We start from the raw sequence: 27044 nt of genomic DNA on the forward strand, positions 1-27044 counted from the left end.
TGTTCATCCATCACCCTCAACCCCCGGCAGTGTTCACCCACCTCTTTCAATCCCCGACAGTGTTCACTCCATTTCTTCAAACTCGACAGTGTTCACTCATTTCGCGACAATGTGGATTCCTCCGATATCAGCTGGGCAGGAGCCAGGGATTTCAGAAGGCAAGATGGGAGAAGGGGTTGCAGGATGGGGTGAGCACTGTCCGGGTGGTGGGGGTAAGCCGGGAGGAGGGTTGAACATTGTCCGGGTGTGGGGAACTGAACATTGCTGGGATGGGAACTGAATATTGCCGGAAGAAAGGGTAAACATTGCTGGGGGTATTAACATTGTTGGAAAGGAGGTGAATATTGCCGGGAGAGTGGGGCCATTGAGGGATGCTAGAGTGCTCAGACACTCCAGCTGATTTATTTAGAGTTATGCTGGCTTTAAAGCTGGTATGAAAAGCTTTAATCAAAGTTGTGTAAAAAACAGCGTAAATACAGGGCAAACAGCCCAAGTCTGCGTGGTTCTGGCCATTTCATCCCGCTATCATCGGAATTACGGAGCAATCCAGGCAGGGTAAAATTGGCAATCATAAATTTAAACTTCCCGCATAAGTATCGTGGATGTGCACACATCAGGATTTCCTCAGGGTCCCGACACGCATCGATGACCCAAGTTGTGTCGGAGGCCTCTCCCTATATCCGAAAGATGTAGGTCTAAATTAGATCTGGGTCTACAACAAAATCACATTTTCAACTGGGGGAAAATTTCAGAGGTTGAATAGAAAGTTGAGACGGGGAGTGGGGGTGCAGGTTTAATTTTCCCACGCCATCGGAGGAGGATTTCGGGGGTGGAGGGAGGGGCATCAACCATGGAAATTCAGAATAAAAGGCATTGGGGCGGGATCCAGACATCATCTCACCTCTTTCTGTTTTTTTTCCAGGGACGGGTTGTCGACAATTTACTGGTGCAGCAGGGCAGGAAGTCAACTGAAGTATATAGGATCCAATCAAGAGCCACTTCCCCAATTGGACAGCAGCTCTTTACCAGCAGCGCATAGTTTACATGCAGCATCTTAAACTTGATAATTTAAGAGGAAGCAAGTGCAAGCGGGAAGTCATTAAGGTCTGAAACTGACATGTACTTAAGGGAAGGTGGCAAGCCTGAGGTCAGCCACAGGAGTAGCTCATTGAGATGGCTGTTCCTGATACTGTTGGGATGAAGAAATTGCTGCTAGATCCTGCAGCATAACTTCACAACTCAATGGGGCTTCAGAATCTTGTGTCTTCAAGCCTGCACATGGAAATTGGGCTATCTGTTCTGAGGTCGAGTGGATCACTGAAGGCAGGTGCAGGAGTAGGCCATTCAGCCCCTCAAGCCTGCCCTGCCACTCAATAAAATCATGGCTGATCTGCCCCAGGCCTCAACTTCTCTTTAGTGCCAGCTCCTCATAATCCTCAACTCCCCGATATTTCAAAAATCTATTTACCTCCTTTAAATGTTTTCAGTGATCTAGCCTCCACAGCTCTCTGGCATAGAGAATTGCAGACATTCACTACCATCTGGGAGAAGAAATTACTTTGCATCTCAGTTTTAAATGAGAGTCCCCTTATTCTGTGACTATGTCCCCTAGTTTGAGATTCCCCCACTAGTGGAAACATCTTCTCAACATCTAGTCTGTCAAACACCCTCAGAATCTTATAAGTTTCAATAAGATCACCCCTCATTTTTCTAAACTTTAATGAATAAAGGCCTAACCTGTTTAGCCATTCTTGATAAGTCAATCTCTTCATCCCAGGAATCAGCCTAGTGAATCTCTTTTGAACTACCACCAATGCCAGTATATCCTTTCTTACGTATGGGGACCAAACTGTACACAGTACTCCAGGTGCAGCCTCACCAATACCCTGTACAGTTGTAACAAGACTTCCCTATTTTTAAACTCCAGCCCCCTAGCAATGCAGGACAAAATTCCATTTGCCTTCTTAATTACTTGCTGTACCTGCACGCTAACTTTTTGTGTTTCACAAGAACACCTAGATTGCTCTGGGCTGCACTTTTTGGAGTCTCTCTCCATTTATATAATAGTTTTGCCTTATGATTTTTCCAACCAATGTGCATGGCTTCACACTTTCCTGCATTAAACTTCGTTTGCCAAGTTTTTACCCACACTCAACCTGTCTATATCCCCTTGCAGATTCCTTATGTCCTCATCACAACATACCCTCCCACCTATTTTTGTATCATCAGCAAATTTGAATACATTACACTCTCCCCCTCCTCTAAGTCATTAATATAGATAGTAAATAATTGAGGCCCTAAGACTGATCCTTGTGGCAATCCACTAGTTTCATCTTTCCAACCTGAAAAATACCCATTAATCCCGACTCTCTGTCTTCTGTGTGTTAACCAATCCTCAATCTATGCTAATACATTACCCCCAGTACTGTGATCTCCTATCTTGTGCAACAACTTTTTATGTGGCAACTTATCAAATGCCTTCTGGAAATCCAAATACACATCTACCAGTTCCCCTTTATCAACTCTGCTTGTTATATCCTCAAAGAGCTCTAGCAAATTTGTCAAACATGATTTCCCTTTCACAAAACCATGTTGACTCTGTTTAATTGCGTTAAACTTTTCTAAATGTCCTGCTATTTCTTCCTTAATAATGGACTCTAGCATTTTCCCAACTACAGATGTTAGGTTGACTGGTCTATAGTTTCCTGCTTTTTGTCTCCCTCCCTTCTTGAACAAGTGCGTCACATTTGCGATTTTCCAATCCTCATGGACCCTCCCAGAATCCAATTAGTTCTGGAATATTTCAACCAATGCCTCCAATATCTCTGCAGCCACTTCCTTTAAAACCTTTGGATGCAGGCCATCAGGTCCTGGTGACTTGTCTGCCTTTAGTCCCATTAGTTTGTCAAATACTTTGTCCCTCGTGATAGAGACTGTTACAAGATCTTTCCTCCCTTTACCCCTAGCTTATCTGATATCTGTGGAATGTTTATAGTGTCCTCCACTGTGAAGACCGATGCAAAATATTGGTTTAAATTATCCGCCATTTCCCTGTTCCCCATAATTAATTCTCCAGTTACATCCTCCAAGGGTCCCACGCACACTTTAGCTACTCTCTTCTATATATACCCGTAGAAGCTTTTGCTTTTCGTTTTTATATTTCTTGCCAATTTTTTTAATAATCAATTTTCTCCCTTTTTATTAGCTTTTTAGTCACCCACTGCTGGCTCTTTAAAAAGTCCTAATCCTCTGGTTTACCACTAGTTTTTGCCACTTTGTATGCCTTAGTTTTTGATTGGATACTCTCCTCGACTGCCTTTGTTAACCACGTGTGGTTCATCATTCTCATCGAGTCCTTCTTTTTGACTGGGATTAATCTTTGCTGAGCGTTATGAAATATCTGCTTAAATGTCTGCCACTGCTCATCCACTGACCTTCCCCTTAGTCTATTTTCCCAGCCCGCTTTAGTCAGGTCTTTCTACATACCAGTGTAATTACCTTTATTTAAGTTGAGGACACTGGTTTGAGACCCAAGTTGCTTGCCCTCAAACTGAATTTGAAATTCTACCATGTTGTAATCGCTACCCCCTAAAGGATCCTTAACTATGAAAGCTCTTATTCATCCTACCTTATTACATATTGCTAGATTTAAACTAGTCTGTTCCCAGGTAGATTATGCAATGTATTGCTCTAAGAAACAATCCCTGGTGCACTCTACAAATTCGTCTTCCATGTTACCCCTGCCAATCTGATTTGTCCAGTCAACGTGCAGATTAAAATCACCCATGACAATTGTAGCGCCCTTCTTACATCCCTCCATTATTTCCCGATTTATGCTTTGTCCTACAGTGAGGCAACTCTTTGGGGGCCTATAGATGACTCCCACCTGTGCCTTCTTCCCCTTGCTATTCTTTATATTTACCTAAACTGCTTCCACATCATGATTTATGGCACCTATATCACTACTCACCACCGCACTTATACCTTCCTTTATTAACAAAGCTAGCCCACCTCCTTATCCTTTTTGCCTTTTTTTCTGGAACATTGAATACCCTTGAATATTGAGTTCCCAGTCTTGGTCACCCTGCATCCACATCTCTGTAATAACTATCAAGTCATATCCATATATTTCTATTTGTGCTGTCAACTCATCTATCTTGTTGCAAATACCACATGCATTCAGGTAAAGAGCCTAAAGCTTTGACTTTTTACCATTATTATTCATTCTGGTTCTAATTTCTGCTGCACTGTTCAGCCAATATGTTCTGCCCCTTCCTGCCACACTTTGATAATCGTTTGCCTCTTCACTACCCTACACCTCTGCTCTCTCGTTTCTTTTTGATTTTTTAAACTTCCCTTCAATTGAACCCCCTCCCACCATCACTAATTAGTTTAAAGTCCTATCTACAACCCTAGTTATACGATTTGCCAGGACACTGGTGCTAGCGTGGTTCAAATGAAGCTTGTCCCAACGGAACAGCTCTCTCTTTCCCCAGTACTGATGCTAGTGCCCCATGAATCGGAACCCATTTCTCCAACAGCAATCTTTGAGCCATGCACTTACCTCTCTAGTCTTATTTATCCTACAGCAATTTGCACGTGGCTCAGGTAGTAATCCAGAGATTATTACCTTTGTGGATCTGCTTTTTAATTTAGCCCCGAGCTGCTCATAGTCCCTCAGCAGAACCTCTTTCCTAGTCCTACCTATGTCATTGGTACATGGACCACAACAACTGGATCCTTCCCCTCCCACTCCAAGTTCCTCTCCAGCCCAGAAGAGATGTCCTTAACCTTGGCACCAGGTAGGCATCACAGCCTTCGGGACTCTCTGTCTTTGCTCCAGAGAACAGTATCTATTCCCCTAACTATGCTATCCCGTATTACTACTACATTTCGCTTTTCTCCCCCCACTTAAATGACGCTCTGTACCACAGTGCTGTGGTCAGTTTGCTCATCCTCCCTGCGGTCTGTGCTCTAGTCCAGATCGGGAGCAAGAACCTCAAACCTATTGGACAAGGGCACAGGCTGATTCTCCTCCAAACCTAAATTCTGGATCCCCATATCTACTTCACTCGCAGTCACACCCTGCTGTCCCTGATCACGGACTAGATTTGATGTAATTAATCTAAGGGGTGTGACTGCTTCCTGAAACACAGTGTCCATGTAACTCTCCCTCTCCCTGATGTGTTGCAGTGTCTGCAGCTCAGAGAACTCGGACCGCGCGGCTCATCAACTCTGAGCTGAAGTTCCTCAAGCAGCCAACACTTGCTGCAGATGTGGTCACTGTGGATCGCGCCGACATTCACCACTGCCCACATACTACAGCTACAACATATCACCTGCCCAGCCGTCTCTATTCTATTTAATTAATTAATTTGGATGTTAAATATTTTAGAAGTGAATTTCTTAACTCTACACTTCAGCTGTAAATTACGTCTCCTTATTTAACCCACTTGGTCAATCAAAAGAGACACAACAGGGTTACCCATCAATCACCTATCTGTTGCCCTGTGACGTCACACTTCGGCTCTGACAGGTAGAAACAGGTTGAAGGGGCTCTCTGCCGCTGGTTTTTGTCTTCCACCGCTGCTGCCTTTCTCACACTGGTCTGCTCTCCATGTGTTCCCAGCTCGCCTCTTGTTGCTTTAAACTATAAAGATCCCAGCTCTCCTCTTGTTATTTTAAACTGTGAAAATCGCGGCTGTCCTCTCACTGTTTTAAACTGTGGAAATCCCTGGTCTCCTCTCACTGTTTTAAATTGTGAAACTCCTGGCTCTCCTCCTGCTGTTTTAAACTGTGAAACTCCTGGCTTTCCTCTCGCTGTTTTAAACTGCTGCATTGTTACCAACTCAGTAGCCACATGGGGTGAGATCAGCAACTGGAAGAGGAGCAGCAGCTGCAGCTTATAATGGACCTATATGCAGCTGGATTCTGCAGAATAGTTGACAGTTGGCCAAGAGATACAAGGAAACATTACTCTCAGCACAGAATCAACAAGCAAAAGGTCACTTGAACCTCTCCAAGCAGCAGTGCCACCAAAGGCTACAGCTCTCACAGCAAGTGGTCACAGAACTCTGTGCACTTTTGACCGAGAACATGAGGCCAGAAGGAACAGATGGACACCCGCTGTAAGCAGCAGTCAATCTTATTGTGACCCTGAATTTACTTGCTTCTATATCATTCCAGGAGTCAGCTGATCCAACCAACAGGATATCACAATCTGCCGCCCATAACTGCATCATTCAAGTGGCAGGTGTCTTATATGCAAAGGTGTTGGACTACATCAAGTTTGAAATGGATGCTGTTAGTCAGGCCCAGAGAGCTGTGAGCTTCACCTCCATGATAGGATTTTCTCAGTTGCATGGCTCAATTGTCTACATCAATGTGGCCTTCAAGACACATTCAAACCAGCCAGGTGTATTTGTAAATAGGACAGAGTTCCATTCCTCCAATGCATAGCTGGCAAGTGACCACCAGAAAAGAATCTTGCAAATGCATGCAAAATCCCTGGGTAGCTGCCATGACACATTCATACTGAGGTTGTCTTAGATGTCTCAACACCTCAGCCCACTTCAGGCTCTCCAGGGTCACGGGGTATTTGTTGAAAACATTGCTGATGCAAAACCCCATTACAGAGGCACAGGAGAGATACAAATGTTGCCAGTTGACCATCAGGTCAACAATTGACAGACCATTGACATGCTTAAGATATGGTTCTGGTGCCTCAACCAGTCTGTGGTCCCTCAAATAAGGCCTTCAAGGATCTGCTTAGTGGTGGTGTGCTGCTTTTTGCACGACTTGGCACTACAGAGAGGAGTGGAACTGGCATTGGAGAATGGCAGGGACTGCTCAGCATCCTTGGAGGAGGAAGAAAATGACAACTTGTGGCTGCAATCAAGAGATACCATCCCAGCTCATAGATCTCCTTGCTTCAAGTAAACCTACACCACTACCCCTCCCACTCTACTACTGCCACCCATCACATGAATTAAACTTACATCCATTCACTTCCTAATGGTCTAATGGATCACTAAGAACTACACGACAAATTTGGAGGTGGCCAAAGCAAATGGTTCCATTGCAATAAAGTTATCCATTATGACAGTGACATTAAAGAAGGCACCCAAGTGCAACTAAGATCTTTTCCATGTTCTCTTTCTCATACTTCTGTATGGTGCTTTCTCTATGGCTGCAGCTAATGTGAAGGCCGCTTGCTCATTTCTCTGCTCCTGGGAGTGAGATCCTCTGGGTTGCAGTATCAATTAGGGCTCTACCACAGACTTCCTCATTTGCATCTTTGCAGGGGCAGCCTCGGTCATGGGGACATGATACACCACTTGTGACTCTGTCAGAGGTGCTGAGGGGATGGTTAGAGGCTGGGGAGGGGAGGGCAGCAGTGTGCTTGGGGGAGGGGAGGTGTGCCTTGAGGACAGCCCCTATCCCTGCTTCCCCTTATCCTTTCAGGTACCACCTGCACTTCACTGCTATCTGAGAGAGGGAGGGCATTTGGCTGCAATTCCATGCATTTCTGAGCCATCACTGCAACTGATTGATCAATGCTAATCTAGGTTGCTGACATTGTGTGAGGGCTATAGCACTGATTATGCATCTACTTATTGGTCTATTATACATCACTCTCTATGAAGATAGCCACTTTTTCAATTGAGGAGGCTTTGCACTCATTTGCCTGAAAGATTGCAACACTCGCAGCATGGATAAACTACAATGCTTTCTGCGCAAGGGCTTGCACTTGTCTCATGAATCTGACAGATGGCCATTTCTCCCTATGCTGCTCCACAAGCACCTATTTTGTGTATGACCCCCAAGGCTCAGGAACTGTGTCGAGTTGGGCATGGCTGAAGCTATCCTCAGGTCTCTGATGGTAATCCGGAAAGCCGTCACTGCTTCCAGTACCTACTCCTGCTCATGTGAAGTGCTCCTCACCTTGTGTCATCTGTCCTCTCTGTGACTAAGGCCCAATGAGCTGCGTGTGTCTTTGCTGATGAAGAGTGCACATGACTCACGTGATGGTGCTACTTAAGAGTGCTGCTCTTCCTCTGCGGTCTGCGCTGCTTCAGTATGCAGCTCCTGCTGTGTATGTACCTGTCATTGTCCTGCAGGAGTGATAAGACCTCAGTTAGTGATGTACGTATTGGTGTAAAGGAGTTTCAAATCCTCACATATTGCTATGCTTTAAATATAAACTCACAATACAACTGCACAACTGAAGAAGCTGCTCAGATCCAATTTTATGACTAATTCGTAATGCTTTCACTTGCTCTCTATTACACCCCATCTCTCCTTCAGCGATGGCCTGGCCTGCTGCCAGTCTGCCAATCTCTCGGACTTCCTCAAGAAGCTAAGTACCCCACCCCCCAGATTCGATGCCTCTCTTGGGAGTTTTGCGCTCTCTTCTGCACTGAGAACAAGAAGAGCATTAGGAATATAAGGGGTGCAGTGTGCGGATCATAAAACGATGTGACATTTCATAGACTTCACTGTTGAATTGGTGCGCAAAGTCATCATTTTAGGGATAGGTGCAAGTGTTATCCGCTTATGGGGGGACCTTGTGAGACAAACCTCTGTGTTGCTGCAAATAATGTGCTTTAAAGCCTTTCTGTGCAAGTGGCTGCTAAAGAGATGAATCATGGCTGTCAGTTGAGAGTTGTAGGGCATTCGCTTTGCCAGTCCTCAAAGGGCATTGAAACATTTCCTGAATGGTATCTATGTCCTGTTCATCATATTGCAACTAATCTCCTTGGCTACCTCCATGTATGCCTGCTTGGTCATGCTGGCTGGCCTACTTCTCCACCCCCTGGAAACAATATTTGCCTCTGCGCTCTCACCCCTCCACTATAACCTCCAGGAAAGCAGCTGTGAAATGTGGTACAGCCCTCCCTGTCTTGCTTCCATTTCCTGCACAAATTGCTTGTCCAAATCAATTCCGCAGTCATCTTACTGCAGCTATTGTGAAGGCTGCCAGCAGGCCTTTAAATCTTGCATGCTCCCAATTTGTCCATCTCTAATTGGTGACCCCAGAGGCAGGTTCCTAATTGGACACCTTCTGGAAAATTGAACTGGAAGGCTTGCTACTTACAAATCTGAGTTCCTGACCCAGAAATTACCCTCCCAACCATGCAAAAACTAAGGTAACAAGATTCCGCCCAAGGCTAAATTAAAAACCATTACCATAACACTTGCTCTGCACTATCACATACACCTTTGAATCTATTGCTGTTATTTTAGTGACCTCTCACTGTTACACCAGTCTCCCTTTCTGCTCTATTCTCCCTGTAGTATAAAGAGCCAAGACCTCATTTGTTAAAAGTGGCCATTTAAAATGTCAAAGCATTATGTGTGTGTATTCCAAAACAACAGAGCTCAGTTGCTCTGTCACATGATGTGGTTAGGCTTTGCCTCATTTGGAACAATTCAGCTTCCTAGGTTTCATACAGTAATGGAAAGTCTGCACATCCTGTGAAGGACAAATTAGACTGCCTACTGTGGGGACAAGAGGATTTTTACAGCAAGGTTAACTGCAGTTGTTAATCTGGATGTATTACTGTGGTGAAGATCCAAACCAACAAATACCCAGGCATTCATATGTTAGTACCATTGTCTGTAATAACCATCCATAAAATAATTCCACTCATGCCAGAAAAGCTCAAGGAAAAAAAAGGGAGAATGACATCCATGTGTTCTTTAAACAGCCCAAATTTCAGGAGCACTAAGCCTTCAATAGCCATCAACTGAATAGCTAGGACATTGCAATGCTTGCAAGAAGATTGCAGCAAATTGTTACCATAATATTGCAATGAACAGGCATAGAAACAGAAGATCAATAGGGGATGACAAACAGCCATAAAATAAGTTTCTGCCCTTTTCACTTAAGAAATGTGAAAAATTATCATGGCTGGATCTTTACAATCCCCTCAGGGAGGTGGGATGGCAGGCAGGGGTGCATAAAATTGGGTGGCGCTGTGCCTACCACCTATCTATCCCTCCCGTAATTTTACCAATAGCATAGAAGGCGTCAGGCAGCCCCTTCAGTGGAAGTTTGAGGCTCAGTGAGAGGGGACACCTTTCAGATAGCAGATGTTTTTTTGTAATATATGAAAGACAACAAAATAAAGCACAACTTGCCTGGAAATGTAATTGTTATCCATTCTAAAATGGATGAAGTGCATTGTTGAATCAGTTTTGGCTTTGATTTTTTTAAATTTCAATGTTCAATGTCTCCAGTATCCCGAGGAATATTCAAACTGCCTTGCTGTCAATAAAAGACTGCCCGAGAGCCAGGTTACTCTTCATGTTAGAAATAAACTAACTCATAGGCTTGTATTCATCACCCAGCCACCTCTGCTTTCAACTGGCAAACAAAGTAAAAGGAATATTATAAGATACTGGGTGGAATACTGTGCCCTCCACTGTGGGGTGTGGGGACCCGACCACCTTCCCGCCTCCACCCCATGACGGGCAGGTCTGTGGACTGTCTTAACACCCAGTTGCCAATTTAAGCCTTTAAATGGACAACTAATGCCCCTTAAGGGCCTCATCCCACCACCACTAGCATTAACCTAACTGTGGGCAGGGAGCTTGCTATGCAGGGAGTATGCAAACAATAGCATGTTTGCTTTCAGTTCAAAACTGATAGATGGCCATGTCCCCCTTTGCTGCTCCTTAAGCACCCACTTTGTGTATGACCCCCAAGGCTCATGAACTGTGTCGAGTTGGGCATGGCTGAAGCTGTTCTCAGATCTCTGACGGGAATGTGGAAAACTGTCACTGCTTCCAATACCTACACTTGCTCGTGAAGTGCTAGTTCAAAGGCACTCAGTGCTTTATCGAGGAACTGGCATGGGGATGGGGGGTCCTGCTGAGAGCAAACTCCTGCCCTTGCTACTGTCCCCCCTCACTTTCCCTCCCCTGTGACCTACTTCCTGACATCATTCACCTGTGCCTGGGTCCCTCCTGAGTCCAAGACCTCAGGCGGGTGTAGTACTGGCAGCAGCTACTACCTCCTGGGGACGCTGCCATTCAATAGAGCTGCTGGCCTCCGATTGGCTGGCAGCTCTCAGCAGCTGGGGATTCAGCCCCTAGGGTCCTTGATCCTGGGGAAAGGCTTGCTGCTGGCCTATTACGTTCCTGAGCGGCACATGGTGTAGAGGCCTTCTCGAAAATAAGTGATGCGTGGTCTAGCCTGCTGGGTAACCAGCAGGTGAGACCACCCCATCGCCTCCACAAGATTTTGCCCACTATTCCAACTGACAATAATGCAACGTAAACTAAATTCTTAGCTTCAACCATTGTACTTAACGGACAAATACAGAGCCAGCTAATAGCTGAAAAAAAGGCAACAAAGTCAAGCAGAGTCAGAACTGGCACCTCCTCAGTTTCAACCATGATTCTCATTCTCCACATTAGCAATTATGTCCCACAGCAAACACAAGTCCTGCAAGCTGTCTGAGAATGGATTTGGGCATTGGAGGCCATGGAAGAGACCATTGTTTATTTTCTAAATCAATGAATATCACTTGCTAAGAAGGCAAATAGGAACTCAAACTGATGTGAAAAATGAGCCTGCTGAAATCAGCCATGCTGAAGCACACTTTTGATTTAAAAAATAGCCCTATCCCAGCATCCGTAAATGTATCTTATGCTCTAGTTATAGTATAGCAAGTGCTATGAAGATGTCGCTGTGCGTTAACAAGTGCACTTAATAACCTCAGGAGACTAACCAGTAGGCAGAGATTTGTTGTTTAATCTGTATTACAGCCAGTGCGATCACCCAACTTCACATAAGCATCATTTCCAGTGCTACACTGCATTTTGGCATTAGTGTGGCAAAGAGACACTAAAAACACAGTATTACCAGGAGGGATGCAAATAGCGTGTAATATACAGCAATACTTAGCTTATTTATTAACAGCATTTCTTACAGAAGGATGGATGTTTCACACCAATTCCTGTTGTGTTTTTTTAACTGCAAAAGCCTTTGTGATGGACTGTTAAGCTGAGCCAAATATATTAGAAAACAACTATATTTAGTTTCAGGGTGATCGTGCTGGTGAACTCTGCCAGCTGCTGCAGGGTAGGAAGGTGCATTTGATTGGTTTCTGAAGACATGGGGCTGCATCTTCCGGTCGGTGAGCGGGGGACGGGGCCCGCTCACTAACGTGTAAAATGAAATGGGGTGAAGTCGGGCGTGCATCCAGATGTCACCCGGCGTAATTTAGATTTTCAGTTCGGTGGGTTTGCAGCCGAGTTGATTGCGTGCCCGCCGAACTGTCAAAGGCCACTTAAGGCCTTTAAAAAAGTAATTAAAGCAATTTGTGGACCTACCCATTCAACCTTAAGGTTGGCGGGCAGGCGAAGAGCCCAGGTAGCCTTCAGAAAAAACATGAAACCTCATCCACGAGGTGGCACTTTGCCTCAGGGAAATCTGTGTGCTCCTTCGTGCGCATGCGCGAAAGAGCACCCTCCCAGCTAAGGGAATCCCCCCTGCCTGCACAGGGAGCGCACTGCACTTCCGAGTGGACGTCACACTGGGCGAGCCTTAATTGACCAGCCACATAAAATGGCGGCACACTCCCAACCAGGACCGCCCATTGGGAACCCGCCCACCTGCACCCGCTCCCACACGTCCCCCCCGATGGGGGGAAGAATGTTGCCCATGGGGTTGAATGAGGAGAGCAGAGTGCAGGCTGGAAACGTACATTTAACAGTCAATAATCTTGCAATAAGTTAGCTCCTGGGAAAGAACACCAAATATCAGAAATGGATTATGTTCAACTAAAACATAGAACTTTTAGTAGTTTTATCTTTCCTTGAGGCTCCAACAAATAATTCTGCTTTTAACTTCCAGGCTGCGTGCATTGTTATGTTCAGTATCATGTGATTAAGGCAGTTATTGTGAAATGATAGACAATCAAATAAAATTAAGCATCTGGTTTTGGTACATATATTCATAGGATTTTGGCTTCACAAAGAAGAATTATGACACATTTTCAAACACAATGCTTAACTGACTTAAGAATTGAGGTCAATCATTACCTCAGTTGAAGAACTTTGTATAGCATTGGCCTCAATTCTATAGGAAAGATATGGACACTTTAGAGAGGGTATTACACAGGTTGCCTGGTATGAGGAAATACAAAGAGAGATGTGAAAAAAATGGTGCTTTATTGTTCCAAGGCAGATTACAGTATGATGAAAAAAGTGTTTAAAATGATCAAGGGATGGGACAGAAAAACACTTGAGTAATTGAGAGATTGAGAAGAAAATTAATACAAGACACTTAGAACAAAGAGCAAGAGAAGCTCCTTAGCACAGAACTGCGAAAGTGTGTAAGTAATTTCCAGCTAGGGTCAGGGGCTGAGGTAGAAACAATGTCAACATTTAAAATTAGATTCAATAAACAAATGAAGGAAAGGGGGGTTGAATGGAAATAGAATCGAGCGGGTAAATATGGTTAGAATTATTTGTTGAAGTACATGGTAAATGTTGCCATGGATTGCTTGGGCTGCATGTTTCCATGTTGTAACTCCTGTGTGCTAATATCTATCTGAAGGGGCACATTGATCAGTTTTAAATAAAAGTAATGCACACTGATGACTGCTGACAACTCAATCCCACAAATGGGTTAACTCATTGGGCCAAAAAAAATGAAACAACTCCTAATGGAATCAAAATTCTATGAATACATGCAAGAATAGGGGAAGTAGTGGCGCAGTGGTAATGATACTGGACTAGTAATCCAGAGGCCCAGGCTGATGCTCTGGGGAGATGGGTTCAAATCCAAACATGGCAGCTGGTGGAATTTAAATTCAATTAATAAATCTGGAATTGAAAGGTAGTCCAGGGGCAGAATTTTTGGGTCGGCCGCGATTAGCCGGCCAGGGAACGGACCGCTGCCCACGATCGGCCCCCAACCATGATTTGAATTGCATGCTGAAAGGCTCAGCGCTGCTGTGGGGGCAGGAGGAGGGCGAGCGCTGAAGTCAGTATGGGTGTGGGGAGTACGGAATGAAAGCTCCCTGAAGGCAGAGAGCTGCCTCAGGGTGCTGAAGAATTTAAATTCAATAAAAACAGATTTAAGAATCTGGAAAAATGCCCACGCATCAGAATGAGTCACCTAAACATATGGGGTAGAATTTTGCCATCGGTGAGCAAGGGGGGGGGCGGGGCCAACATGTTAAATGACGCGGGATGACGTTGGGCGGAAGCCCCGATGTCCTGTTACAGCTTTAATAAACTTTATGTAAATAAACTTATTATGTAAATTATGAACATGTCCCATCTCATGTGACATTGTCACTTGAGGGGGACATGCTAAGGAATTTTTTTTTTCTATTTTTAATATTTTTAAAAGCGTAAGTGATCTCCCTGAGGCTGCATTTAGCCTCAGGGAGACGTGTGCTCTTTCGTGCACATGCGCGAAAGAGCGTACTCTTGCTTTTGGGAAATTCCCCCCGCCCGTACAGGAAGCACATGGCGCTTCCTGCTGGACGTCACGCTGGGCGTGAAACTATGATCAATTGTTGTAAAAAGCCTTAATTGGCCCACCCATGTAAAATGGCGGCAGGGCCTGTTTCTCCGGCGGGGATCGGCTCCACCTACCGGAGATTGGGTCGGGCCTGCCCGCCCGACAGGCAGAAAATTTTGCCCATGGATGCTGAAATTTGTGTCCAAACATTTTTATCTTTTTAAAATTAATCTTAGAAACCTCATCCCGCCCTTGGATGAGATTTCCTCAAAAAGGCAAAGGCTGCCTGGCTGATTCGCCTGCCCGCCAACCGCAACATTGGATTGGCAGTGAAAAATCCTCACCAATTGAAATTTTAATGGCCTTAATAGGTCTCTTAATTGTCGGCAGGTTTGCTGCTGACTCTTCCGCATGCCCGCCGATTTAAATATTGCGTGAGTGCACGATGACATTGGGATGCTCACTTGACATCATTGTACGCTATTTTACACCCGATCAGGTCAGGCGCGAGCCTGCCCAAGGGACGTAAAATTCTGCCTCAGGAATGATGTCCATGAAACTATGATCAATTGTTGTAAAAAGCCCATCTGGTTCACAAATGTCCTTTAGGGAAGGAAACCTGCCTTTCTTAGGTGGTCTGGCCTTCATGTAACCCCAAACCCACAGTAAAGCGGTTGACTCTTAACTGTCCTCTGCAATGGCAAGGGCAATTAGGGGTGGGCAACAAATGCTGGCCTTGCCAGCAACTCATGAAAGAATAAAGAAAATAAAAACAAAACCCGATAGTTAAGTTTAATTGAATGTCTTTAGAAATAATCACCTTATTCACATGGTACCTCAGCAGCGGTTGTACAGTAGTTAATGTAATGTGCCAAGGAACCCAAACAACGCCTGAAAGAGCAGAAGTGATTGGTTTTATGTTATAATTATACTGTGCAATCAGCTGGCTATCAATTTCAGCACAAATTCAATGTGCAATACTGTTATAGCTGTAATAGGAGTATACGAAAATATGAATTAGGAGGAGTAGGCCACTTGGCCTTCAAGTCTGTTCCGCCATTCAATAAGTTCATAGCTGATCTGAATGCAACCTCAACTCCATATTCCTGCTTACCCCTTATAGCCTTTCACCCCACTACTTATCAAGAATCTATTTAACTCTGCCTTAAAAATATTCAAAGATCCTGCTTTCACCACCTTTTGGCAAAAAGAGTTCCAAAGACTCACAAACCTCTGAGAGAAAAAAAATTCTCCTCATCTCTATCCAAAATTTTTAAACATTGGCCCTTAGTTCTAGATTCTCCCACAAGAAGAAACATCCTCTCCACATCGACAATGTCAAGACCCCTCTGGGTCTTACATGTTTCAATCAAGTCTTACTTTTCTGAACTACAGCAGATACAATCCTAACCTGTCCAACATTTTCTCATTAGACGACCTGCCCAATCCAGGTATTAGTTTAGTGAACCTTCTCTATGCTGCTTCCAACACATTTACACATTTCCTTAAATGAGGAGACCAATATTGTATACAGTAATCCAGATGTGGTCTCACCAATGCCCTGTATAACTAAAGCATAATCTCCCTACTTTTGTATTCAATTCCCTTTGCAATAAATGATAACATTCTATTAGCTTTTCTAGTTACTTGCTGTAGCTGCATACTAGCCTTTTGCGATTCATGCGCTAAGACACCCAGATCCCTCTGCATCACAGAGCTCTGTAATCTCTCATCATTTAGATAACATGCTTGTTTTTAATTTTTCCTGCCAAAATTGACAACTTCATGCTTTCATACATTATACTCCATTTTCCAGGTCTTTGCCCACTCACTTAACCTATCTGTTTCCCTTTGTAGCCTCCTTGTGTCCTCTTCATGACATACTATCCTACCTATCTTTGTCATCAGCAAACTTGGCAACTATACCTTCAGTTCCTTCATCTAAGTAATTTATATAAATTGTAAAAAGTTGAGGTCCTAGCACACCGTTCGTTACGTCTTGCTAACCAGAAAAAAAACTATTTATGCCTACCGTCTGTTTTCTGTTAGATAGTCAATCTTCTATCCATGCCACTATGTTGCCCCCTACATCATGAACTTTTATTTTCTGCAATAACCTTTGATATAGCACCTTATCAAGTGCCTTTTGGAAATTTAAATACAGTAGGTCCACCAATTTCCCATTATCCACAGCATATGTTACTTCTTCAAAGAACTCCAATAACTTATTTAGTCATGATTTCCCTTTCAAAGAACTATGTTGACTACCTGATTACACTGAAATTTTCCAATTGCCCTGCTATAACTCCCTTAATAATAGCTTCTAACATTTTCCCTGTGGCAGATATTAAACTAACTGGCCTATAGTTTCCTGTTTTCTGTCTCCCTCACTTTTTGAATAAAGGAGTTACATTTGCTATTTTGCAATCTAATGGAACATTCCCTGAATCTAGGAAACTTTGGAAAATTAAAAGCAACACATCAACTATCTCTGAAGAAGAGTCATACAGACTCGAAACGTTACCTTTTTTTTCTCTCCACAGATGCCGTTAGACCTGCTGAGTTTTTCCAGCATTTTCTGTTTTTGTTTCAGATTTCCAGCATCCGCAGTATTTTGCTTTTACATCAACTATCTCACTAGTCACTTCTTTTAAGACCCTAGGATGAAGACCATCAGGACCCGGGGATTTGTCAGCCCGCAGCTCCAATAATTTTCTCAGTACCGCTTCTCTGGTGATTGTAATTTTCCTGAGTTCCTCCCTCCCTTCCATTTCCTGATTCACAGCTGGTTCTGGGATGTTACTTGTATCATCTATGGTGAAGACCAATGCAAAATACTGGTTCAATTCATCTGTCATCTCCTTATTTTCCATTATTAGTTGGCTGGAAAGATGGTGCAGGAGAGAGGGCTTATATTTCTGGGACAATGGAACTGGCTCTGGGGGAAATGGCGTCAGTACAGGCCGGATGGGTTGCACCTGAACAGAGCTGGGACTGAATTCCTTGCGGGCCATTTTGCTAGTGCTGTTGGGAGGGTTTTAAACAAACTCGGCAGGGGTGTGGAATGAAGAGAAAATATTAGAGACGGATACTAGGGTGCACAGGGAGGGAGGGACAGATAGCACGAGTATAGAGAATAGTAAGTTAATAGGTAAAGTTGGGATAAGGGAGAAAGTAACAAAATCTAAATCAGGGTTACTATGCATGGATGTGAAAGCACTGAGTATAGTAAATAAGATTGGGAAGTTACAGGCACAGATTGGCATGTGGAAATATGATTGTGGCGATATCAGAGACCTGCCTCAAGGAAGGGCAGAACTGGGTGTTGAATATTCCCAGGTACAAGGTGTTCAGAAAAGATAGGAAAGGAAGGAAAGGCGGAAGGGTGGTGATATTGTTAAGGAGAGCATTGCAGTGCTGGAGAAAGAGGATGTCCCAGAGGTTTCAAGGACAGAATCAATTTGGCTAGAGCTAAGGAGAAAAATGGGTGCAATTACATTGCTCAGTGTAGTCTATAGACTGCCAAATAGTGAAAAGGACGTAGAAGAACAAATCTGCAGGGAAATGACAGAGATATACAAACATTATAGAGTAGTTATAATGGGTGACTTTAATTACCTGAATGTAGACTGGGACAGTGGTAGTGTAAATGGCAGAGAGGAGCAAAAGTTCCTAGATTATGGCCAGAATTTTAGATCGGTGGGCAGGCGCATGCCCAACTCAACTGAGTGTGAAATGACACATGATGACATCGGCCGAGCGTGCCGACATCAACGCACAATCATGCAATAGTTCGATCGATGGGCGCGCACCAGAGCCGGCAGCGTGCCCACTGACAATTAAAAGTTCTATTAAGGCCATTAATTTATCAATTGTTGTTAATTTTTCACTGCCCGTTCAACCTAATGGTTGGCGGGCAGGTAAAAAAGCCAAGCGGCCATGGCTGGGATGAGGTTTCCAAAAACAAACACAAATAAAATGAAAACTTTATTTTTTAATTACAAACATGTCCTTGCTCTTGAGTCACATGAGGGGACATGCTTTGTTACATTTTTCTGTTGTTTATTAATTCTTTCAATATCTTCTTCATCTCCCTGAGGCAGTTCCATGCCTCAGGAAGATTATTCAGTGCTTTCTCACGTAAAAGCACAAAGTTCGCGCTAAGCCTTCTCGCCCTCCTCCCCCCACCCACGCAGGCAGTGCTCAGCGCTGCAGCTCACGTTTCATGCTGGGCGGGCCTTAATTGGCCTGCCAGCGTGAAATCACAGTGTGCTGTTGATCGCAGGTGGTGGTCTGCATCCCGACTGCCCCCGCTGACCCCGCATGCCAAGGGCAAAATTCTGCCCTGCGTCAGCACTGTGTTCTTTCTCCAGCACTGCAATGCTCTCTTTAACAATACCGTCACCCCACCTCCTTTCTTTCCTTTCCCATCTTTTCTGAACACCTTGTACCCGGGAATGATTAATATCCAGTTCTGCCCTTCATTGAGCCAGGTCTCTGTCATCGCCACAGCATCATATTTCTACAGCAGTATGTGTCCAATTCAACAAGAAAAGACACACATTGGACCTGGTTCTTGGAAATGAGGTAGGCCAAGTAGATCAAGAGTCAATGGGGGAACATTTAGGAGACAGTGATTATTGTGTTGGATGTTTAGGATGACGACAGAAAAGGATGGTAGGCAAATCAGAGTAAAATAATTAACTGGGTGAGAGCCAACTTCGATGGGGCAAGAACGGAGCTGGGCCAGATAGACTGGAATGAAAGATTGGCAGGAAAATCTGTAGGTGAACAATGGGCTACCTTCAAAAAATAATTGGTTTGGGCACAGTCAAGATATATTCCATCGACAGGGAAAGCTAGGGCAAACAAATCCAGAACTCTCTAGGTGAAAAAGGAGATAGAAATTAAGATAAAGAAGAAAAAGTATGCTTACCACGTGTCAGGTATGAACTACAATTGACAACCATGAGGAATACAGAAGGTTCAGGGGGAGGTGAAAAAGCATAATAGAGAAGCGAAGAAGAGTTATGAGAAAAGACTGGGAGCCAACATAAAGGGGAATCCCAAAGTCACCTATAAATAGTAAAAGGGTGGTGAAAGGAGGAGTAGGGCCGACTAGGGACCTAAAAGGGAATTTACACATAGACGAAGGGGCCATGGCTGAAGTATTAAATTAATACTTTGCATCCATCTTTACCAAAGAGGTAGATGCTACCAAGGCCGTGGACAAGGAAACTCTGTCACTAGAAGGGTTCAAGATTGATAAGGAAGAAGTGTTGAATAGATTGTCGGTACTTAAAGTTGACAAGGCACTGGGCCCGGATGAGATGCAGCCAAGGATATTGGAGGAAGTGAGAGTAGAAATTGCAGGGACAATGGTCATAATATCCCAGCCTTCCCAAGATACAGGGGTGTTGCCAGAGGACTGGAGAATTGCAAACATTACACCCTTGTTCAAAAAATGTTATAAGGGCAAGCCCAGCAATTACAGACCAGTCACTTTAACTTCAGTGGTGGGCAAGGTTCTAGAAACAATTTTTCTGGATAGAATTAGTAGTCACATGGAAAAATATGGGTTGATGAGGAACAGCCAGCATGAATTTCTAAAGGGAAAATCATGTTTATCTAACTTGCTGAAATTTTTGAAGAAGTAACAGAAAAGGTCAATGAGGGTAACGTTGTTGATGTGGTACACATGGACTTTCAAAAGGCATTTGATACAGTGCCACATAACAGACTTGTGAGAAAAGTTATTGCTCATGGAATAAAAGGGACAACAGCAATGTGGGTACAAAACTGGTTGAAAATAGGAAGCAGAGAGTAATTGTCAATGGGTATATTTGGGCTGGAGGGAGGTTTGTAGTGGAGTTCCCCAGGGGTCAGTACTGGGACCCTTGTTTTTTCTGATAGATACTCATGATCCAGATCTTGGTGTGCAGGGGATAGTTTCGAAGTTTGCGGATAATACACAGCTTGGGAGTGTTGTGAAGTTTGAGGAGGATGGTGTGGAACTTTAAGAGGACCTAGGCAAGTTGGTGGAGTGAGCAGATAGGTGGCAGATGAAGTTCAATGCAGAGAAGTGTGAGGTGATGCATTTTGGTAGGAAGAACATGGATGGACAATATAAAATAAAGGATGAAATTTTGAAAGGGGTGCAGGAGCAGAAAGACCTGGGTGTATATGTGCATAGATCATTGAAGGTAGCAGGACAGGTGAAGAGAACAGTTAATAAAGCATGTGGTATCCTGGGCTTTATTAATAGGGGCATAGAGTACAAGATCAAGGAGCTAATGCTGAATTTATATAAGGATTCGTTAGACCTCAGATGGATTATTGTGTACAGTTCTGGGTGCCACATTATAGGAAAGATGTGAACACATTGGAGAGAGTGCAGAAGAGGTTTACAAGAATGAGAAACTTCGGCTATGAGCATAGATTGGAGAGGTTGGGACTGTTCTCCATGGAGAGGAGAAGGCTAAGAGGAAATTTGATAGAGATGTTCAAAATCATGAGGGAGCTGGACAGAGTAAATAAGGTGAAGCTGTTTCCACCCGTAAAAGGGTCACAAATGAGAGGGCAGAGATTTAAAGTGATTTGCAAAAGAAGCAAATGTGATGTGAGAAAAACACTTTTTCACACAATGAATGGTTTGGGTCAGGAATGTACTGCCTGGAAGTGTGGTGGAGGTAGGTTCAACTGAGGCATTCAAGAGGGCATTGGATGATTATTTGAATAGAAACAGTGTGCGAGTGTACGGGGAAAAGGCTGGGCATTGGCAGTAGGTCATAACGCTCATTTGGAGAGCCGATGCAGACATGATGGGCCGAATAGCCTCCTTCTGTGCTATTAAAATTCTGTAATTACCCAGACTCACTTTCTATAGGACCAACTCACTTAGTTAACTTTTTTCGTAAAATATCAATAGAAACTCTTACTATCCATCTTCATATTTCTAGCTAGCTTTCTCTCATACTCTAATTTTTCCTTCCTTATCAATCTTTTGGTCATTCTTTGCTGCCTTTCATATTCTGTCAAATCTTCTGTCCTGCCACCCATCTTTTGCAATTATATGCTTTTTCTTTAAGTTTGATCCTATCTTTAACTTTTTTGGTTGACTATGGATAGGGTGGAATTTTTGGTTCTCGCTGGAATTCATCTATTCTGTGTATTCTGAAATATTCCCTTAAATGTTCGCCACTGCATCTCTATTGACCTATCTCTCAAACTAATTTGCCAGTTCACTTTAGCAAGCTGTGCTTTCATGCCCTCATAATTTCCCTTAATTAAGTTTAAAATACTAATCTTGAGCCAAAATTCTGTCCCTCAAACTGAATGGCCTGAATTTTTCCAGCAGCAGGCGGGCTCGGCGGGAGTGGGCGGTCGCGGAGCCGACTGCTGCCCGTGATGGCTCCGTGCCGCCATTTTACGCAGACGGACCAATTAAGGCCCGCCCAGCGTAAGACGCAAGCCATAGCACTCAGCGCTACCTGTGCAGGCGGGGGAAGGAGAGAGTGTCGGGAGCTGCCTCAGGGAGATTGAATCGCTATTGTTATTATGAATAAATGGATTAAAAATTTATTTAAACATGTCTTGAAATGGGACATGTTTTTATATTTAGGAAATTTTAAAAGTTTAATTAATAAAAGCTTTAGGAAATCTCACCCGCTCGTGGATGAGGTTTCCCAAAAAATGTGAAGGGAGAATGGCCTTTTTGCCTGCCCGCCAACCTTAAGATTGGACGGGCAGCGTTAACAATTACATTAATTACTTTCTTAATGGCATTAATAGGCCATCTACATATTGGCGGGTGCACAGCCAACTCTGGTGCGCGCCCGCCAAATGAAATATCGCAGGACAGCGTGATGACGTTGGGACGCACGCCCGACGTCATCACATGTCATTTTACGCATCGGTATGTCGGGTCTGTGCCTGCACACCAACCGAAAAATCCTGCCCAATGTAAAATTCAATCATGTTATGATGATGAGTGAAGTACCATTGTTACTTGTAGCTGTCAGGTTACACTTATCCATGTTACGTCTGAATAACCACTCAATTTGACTGTTATACTATCTGTTTTTATTTTCAGACCGTTTAGAATACTCCCAAAAAACAAAAGTAATACAACAACAACTTACAATTACATGAATCTGTTAACATAGTAAAATATCCCAAGGTGCTTTATTGTTACATAAGTGTGTTCGGGCAGAGTGAGGGTTAATATCAGACTGGAGAACAGTACCACCCACAGTATTTTGCAGAGAGTCACATGATGGTATACTGTGTGTAGAAGAGTCTGGAAGGAGCCAGCACGGAGACAGCACCCATGCATGGCAGTACCTCAGATACGTATATAGTTATGGGTTATGAATAAATGGGTTGTTTCTAACCATACAAGCCTCCAGACCTCTTAGTGAAACTCTAAGGAACACCTTAAAGTATAGGGAAGCGAGGAGAGGTTTAGGGAGGGAATTTCAGAGCTAGAGCCTTGGTAACTGATAGTATTACTGCCAATAATGGAACAATTAATATTGGGAACGGGCAAGAGGCCAAAATTGGCAGAAAGATCTCGAAGGCTTGGAGGGCTGGAGGAGGTCACAGAAATAGGGAGGATTGATATTTTTGCGTAAATGTTATAACGTGCTTATTCCTATCAGGGTGCCATCTAGTGTTTAGTTAATAACATAGAAGTTGCATACAAATCAATGGAAGTGAAAATACAGTCTTAGGCCCACTGCAACCCTCCTCTTCACCCTCATAATCTTGGGTAGACTTGTTCCTCTCCATGTTATTGGATTTTTGGTCATTCAGTACCATTCTTTTTCCTTTTATTGTTCCCCACCAACCAAAAAAACAATAACGTTAGGAGGCAGGGCTAACCCAGGGTAGGAAGGAATCAATGTCCAACACTTCCATTGCAACAACAACAATTTATATTTATATAGCACCTTTAATAGAATAAAATGTCCCAAGGCATTTCACAGAAGCATAATGAAACAAAATATGATACTGAGCCGCATAAGGAGATATTAAGTCAGATGAGCAAAAGCTTGGTCAAAGATATAGGCTTTAAGCAATGTCTTATAAGAAGAAAGCGAGTTAAAGAGGTGGGAAGGTGTAGGGAGAGTATTTCACAGCTCAAGGCCTAGGCCTCCACCGATGCTGGAACGATTAAATTCTGGGGTGCTCAAGAGGCCAAAATAAGTGAACAGGTATCTCCAAGGGTTGTGCAAGTGGAGCAAATTACAAAGAAAGGGAGGGATGAGGCCATAGAGGGATTGAAAAACAAAGATGAGAATCTTAAAATCAAGATGTTTGACTGGGAGCCAATGTAGGTCAGCAAGTGCAGGGGTAATAAATAAATGGGATTTTGTGCAAGTTAAGGCACGGACAGCAAAGGTTTGAATGATCTCAAGATTACGGAGGGCAGAATGTGGGAGATTAGCCATGAGTGTGTTGTAATAGTAAGTCTAAAGGTAATGGAAGGCAGATATGAGGGTTTCAACAGTAGATGAGCTGAGACAGGGGTGAAGTTGGGCAATTTTACAGAGGTGGAAATAGATGATCTCAGTGATGGCACGAATAAACAGTTAGAAGCTCATGTCAGCATCAAATTTGACACCAAGGTTACGAACAGACTGGTTTAGTTTCAGACTGTTGTCAGGGAGTCTACAGCAAGTGTTTGGAATGGGCGATCAGAAAACAATACCTTCGGTCTTCCCAATAATTAACTGGAGGAAATTTCTGCTCTTTCAGTACTGGATTTTCGATAAGCAGTCTGATAAATGTAGCAACAGTTGGAATCGAGAGCGTTAGTTTTGAGGTAGAGCTAGGTGTCATCAGCGTACATGTGAAAACTAAATCTGCACTTTTGGATAATGTTGCCAAGGGCAGCTTGTTGAAGAGAAACAGGACTGGAGAGGCGTTGGAGGAGGATGGTATGGTCACTGTATCAAATGCTAGGTCCAGAAGGACAAGGAGGGAAAGTTTGCTTCTGCCACAGTCACGTGGGATATCATTTGTGAGTTTGATATGAGCTGTTTTGGTACTGTGGCTGGGGCAGAAACCTGATCAAAGGAATTCAAATATGAAGTTCTGGGAAAGATAGAACTGGAAATGGGAGGTGACAACACATTCAAGGCCTTTGGAAAGGAAAGAGAGGTTGGAGAAGGGATAGTAATTTTTAAGGATGATAGCGTCAAGGGTTGATTTTTTTGAGGAGAGGCTAATGATGGCAGATTTAAAGGCGAGAAAGACAACACCTGATTATCGGCTAACATGGGGACAAGGAGGAGAAGTTGGGTGTCAGCAGCTTAGGTCACGGGAACAGGGGGTGGGGTTACAGATAAGATGAGCTCACAGGGGCCATGAAGGAGATGGGGGAGAAACTAGAGAAAGATGCAACAGGATTAAAATCATGCTAGAACTGAAGAGGCAGAGCTGTAATTCCTGCTTATTTCAAAGCATTGGAGAATTCCTATGTGTTTCATAAACAAGCTATTGCTTGTTATTGTGACTGACAATAAAAAGTTTTTGAGTAGCACTGCTATGGCCCTATCTGAAAGTTACTGTACAGTGCCTGGAGGAAGGCCTGCCATCTCTTTCACCTCTGAGGCTCAGCACCAAATCGTGACACATTTAATTAATATGGGCTTCCAGCATTCCACAGTCCCAGTGAAAGAAATGAACTGCAGTGAATGTTTGGTGCTAAAGCCAAGTGAAGGAGAAGTTAAACCTCAGCAGACAGCTATAGAAGCATGAGGCCAATCATGAAACTAGGCCCAGTATGATCAGTTTTGAAAGCTTTGACTCTTCGCTAGAGGTATGCCAAACTTAGCTTCTGACAAAATACATAAACTCTCAATACGATGAATCGATTCTAGAGTGTTAACATAATTCAGTGGGTAGCACAGCCATCTTTGTGCCTGAAACTTCAAGTCATACACCAGGGCCTGAGCACAGAATTTAGGCTGACACATTTTTTTGTTCTTTCATGGGATGTGAGTGTCACCAGCAATGCCAACATTTGCTTCTCATCCCTACCTTTATACAGTATTAAAGAAATGCTACATTGTTGATGGATAGTAAAGATCCTGTGGCACTATTTGGCCAACACTGCTTTCTTAATCAGAAACAAAACAACTAACCATTCATCTCATCACTGTTCTTGGGCTTTTGCTTTGTGCCCATATAGTAAAAGTGACTGGACTTAAGATACAGACCATAAAGAAAATTAGCTTTCAGGGAGATAAAGGAAAGTTGTATTACAGTATTTCATTTTGGAATGGAATGAAATTATTAATGCCTACAGTCCCGCAACTTGTAAACTTACAAAAGTTTTCCTTTTGTGCTGTCATCACTAATGCTATGCATCAGCTTGTTTAACCCGGAATAACGTGTGCAGATCTCGAAATTCAGAGACCAGAAAATGGGCATAACAGAAGGTAGGATCATAGGTTGAGTAGCAAAAAAGAATTACATTTATACAATGCTATTCATGATCTTGGATGTCTGAACAAGCTTTACAGCAGTGTACTCACTATGGTGATGCAGGAAATATGACAGCCAATTTGCACCCAGCAAGATTCCAACAATGAACAAAGTGATAAAGGCCCGGTCATCTGTTCCAGTGACATTGTTAAGGGATACATCTTGGCCAGGACACCAGGAAGGACTCTGATGTTCTTCTTCAAAATAGTCCCATGGAATCCTTTACAATCACCTAAAGAGCAGCTATTTAATATCTCATGTGAAAGATGGCAAATCCAACACAGCAGCCGTCTCTTGAATACTGCTCTGGAATATCAGCCTAAATTATGTGTTCAAGTCACTGGAGTGGGCCTTGAACTCACAATCTTCTAGGTGCTGCCACTGAGCTATGGTTGACATATACTAGCAATGGCAATTTGGCATTTGGTTGACCTTATAAAGTCTCTCAAAACTGTCTCACAAAATTCATTGTATTGAAAGATGTGTGGGGCTTCCAAATTACAAACATACATACAAACAAGGAGCAGAAGTATGCCATTCGGTCCCTCGAGCCTGCTCCGCCACTTAACAAGATCATGGCTAATCTGATAGTAACCTCAAATCTGCATCCCCGCCTACCCCCAATAACCTATTGCCCCTTTGCTTACCAAGAATCTATCCACCTCTGCCTTAAAAATATTCAAAGATTCTACTTCCACCACCTTTTTGGGAAGAGAGTTCTAAGGACTGACGATCCTCTGCGAGAAAGAAATTCACCTCATCTCCATTTTAAATGGATGACCCCTTATTTTTAAACAGTGGCCCCTAATTATAGATTCTCCTAGAAGAGGAAACATCCTCTCCACATCCACCCTGTCAAGATCCCTCAGGACCTTATATGTTTCAATCAAATCGCTTCTTCCTTTTCCAAACTCCAGCGGATACAAGCCTAGCCTGTCCAACCTTTCCTCATAAGACAACTCACTAATTCCAGGTATTAGTCTAGTAAACCTTTTCTGAATGGCATCCGACGCATTTACCTCCTTCCTTAAATATGGTGACAAATACTGTATATAATACTCCATAT

General features: G+C 43.5%; 1 protein-coding gene across 1 annotated transcript in view; it reads right to left on the reverse strand.

Moving 5' to 3' along the window:
- Positions 1–27044, reverse strand: part of disp3 (dispatched RND transporter family member 3) — a 753445-nt gene that overhangs the window by 405628 nt on the left and 320773 nt on the right. Inside the window, exon 5 of the mRNA XM_041207440.1 lies at positions 8025–8114. The gene's annotated coding sequence lies outside the window, so the exon portion shown is untranslated. The remainder of the gene's footprint in view (positions 1–8024; positions 8115–27044) is intronic.

The sequence above is a fragment of the Carcharodon carcharias genome, chromosome 15 (assembly GCF_017639515.1).
Source record: "Carcharodon carcharias isolate sCarCar2 chromosome 15, sCarCar2.pri, whole genome shotgun sequence".
Classification (NCBI taxonomy): domain Eukaryota; kingdom Metazoa; phylum Chordata; class Chondrichthyes; order Lamniformes; family Lamnidae; genus Carcharodon; species Carcharodon carcharias.